The sequence below is a fragment of the Cannabis sativa genome, chromosome X (genome assembly GCF_029168945.1).
Source record: "Cannabis sativa cultivar Pink pepper isolate KNU-18-1 chromosome X, ASM2916894v1, whole genome shotgun sequence".
Taxonomy (NCBI): domain Eukaryota; kingdom Viridiplantae; phylum Streptophyta; class Magnoliopsida; order Rosales; family Cannabaceae; genus Cannabis; species Cannabis sativa.
Genome location: NC_083610.1, coordinates 57020195 through 57022946, shown reverse-complemented (window position 1 = coordinate 57022946; position 2752 = coordinate 57020195).

Genomic DNA, 2752 nt, shown 5'->3' with positions numbered 1-2752 from the left:
ATTATACTATCATGTTCCCAAAATGTACGTATCACCCTGACCCAAAAGTAGGCTTAACTAACAAATCAAAGAACATGTATAGTACTCTTGAGATCGAACCTAACCATATCAGGATTAAGATCATTTGATCTAGGATCAACATGTGATATTGAATTGAATAGATATTACGGTAAATTTTAATATATCTAATCAAAGTTCAATATCGGTCCCTTCCGATGTATACTCCATACATCCGATACTGGTAAACTTTGCCAATGTCCTGGAAAGAACATAATACTTTTCCAAGGTGTAAGAATATCTATCGCTGATTATACCATGTCAGTCTAAATCCAGTGTTCTGACAAATCAGGGAATAAACTTTCGAACATATAATTAAGATTATATTTCACTGTTCTGACAACACTATAATCATTAACAAATTCATATGTTCTGGACTTAAATAGAATTCATACATTATATATATAATCATGAAATAAATCATGTGAACCATGCAACATAAAATGTTATTTATGATCTTTATTAATAAGTAAATTTGATTATATTGAAATAGGTTTTATTTAGGGCACAAAACCCAACAAGTAAACCGTACTCGCAACCATTAATTAAAAATTCCATAACTTTAATATATTGTTAACTGTTTTATCCATAGCTAATTTGTCTTAGTTCTCTGTACAACTATAATCCACAATCTCATATATGAATAAGAAATTTTCTGATATTTAATATAAATCATTCAATAATAAATGTTCATAATTTTACAGTCACACATATATCAAAATGTTTAACTCTTTATTTAATAATTAGAAATATCTCTTCAGGCTTTTTAGGGCATAAACCCTAACATGTTGTGCCATAAAAAATATGGGTCGTGTCATGCTGTGCAATAATTTTATAAGGTAGGTCCGACACAACCTGTAAGTCCGCTAATTTCGTGCTATGCTCGGATTTGTGTTGTGCTTTATTCGGGTCGTCCCATGTTTCTTAAATAGACTAACCTGTTTTCTATACAGGCTAACCTATTTTTTTTTAAATGGACCAACCTGATTTCTTATATGGACTCAAATTCGTGTTTCATATTTTTGTATTTTGTTTACAATTGAAGAGCTAAATACTAAAATATATATGTATTTTATAGTTTTAATTACTTTTATATTTTTTTCAATAATAGTTAAATACAATCATGTAAAAAATAATTATAATTTAAATATTACTATCATTTTAAGTGATAAATAAATATTTATTATTGTTATTAATATCAAATTATTGAACTTTTTAATGTGTCATGTTTTCAAACTAATCTATTTGTGCTTATATTTTGTGATTTTAAGCTTGTCATGTTATGTCTAAGTACATATTTTTTTTGTATTAAGTCATGCTTGTGCCTTTTGGACACATCAAAAAGTCCGGTCATATGTACATAACTAGTAACCAGACATGAGAAACTAGAGAGATTAAACATCGTGGCGACGTGATAATATGTTGGTCCTAAATGGTTCCTCTTGCTCCATTCATGTAAGGTTGGGCCTTTGCATATTTGCGGCATTGGGGGCACCCACAATATTCGAACCTATGATTTAGGTTCACATATAGCCATTTGTGTGATAGCACTTCAAAATGTCGCAAATAGGGGTGTTCATCCAATCTATTTCGTACTATTTTGTTTAAAGTGCATCCGATTCGCACTAAGTGTGGATTTCATATTTTGAATCCAACCCAATCCGCATAATAGCTTAAATCCAATCCAATCCAATCCACAAAAGTGCGGATCAGATCAATTATTTTAAATTAGTTACTTTTTAATATTAAATTATTTAGTATTTATGAAAAAAAAAATATTTTTTTCACATACCTAACAACAACATAAAACAAATTATTGTTATTTTATGTCTGCAACAACAAATTAAAATAAATCAAATAACAAATTTAAAGGAAGAAAAAAATTATATGTACAAAGATATATTTAATTTTGTTTGAATTGTATGTAGAAAAAAATTATTTATAAGAATGAAATATAAATTTAATCTATTATTAAACCATCTATTTTATGAACACCCTAGCCGCGAAGTTAGGGCAATAGATACTTGAGCAGTCTACATGCAATTTAAAAATTAATGCATATTTTGAACATAGAAACAATCCAATCCGTAGGAAATATAGCTTCAATTTTATTTAGAAGCCCTTCATATAATTTGTTTGCATTTAATTCATAAACCATCATTGAATTATCATACTTATAACGAACATTTACTATTAAAAAAAGAAAACTCAATCTTTGAATAAATCTAATCTCATTTTACTCATATACAGCTAGTTTGTCTAACAACGAAAATTCTATAGTGTGTTCCTTTTGTTTAGCTTTTTGTGATTTAAGTATTCGCTATTCTAATAAATACTGGCGTAGTTTTTGTTTAGTGTTCCATATTATATTTGAACACTGTTTTAAGTGCTGTTAAAATTCTTCAAAGAAGAGTTTTTATTTTTATTTTCTTTACAATCTATTCAATATTCTTTTTTCATATTTGTTTGAAAGGGATTCTTTCATCTCTCTAGGGTAAATGTATATTGTTTCAACTAAGTATTTAGGATTTAAATTACATTTTGGTCTATTTTTAATAATTACCACACAATGAAATAATTGTTATTGCCATTTTTTTCAACTTGACTATTTCTTTTTGCAGGTTCACTTTTGACTATTATCATACGCGTTTTTTATTTAGTATTTATTTTTTCCGAATAAATATTGCTTATTAAT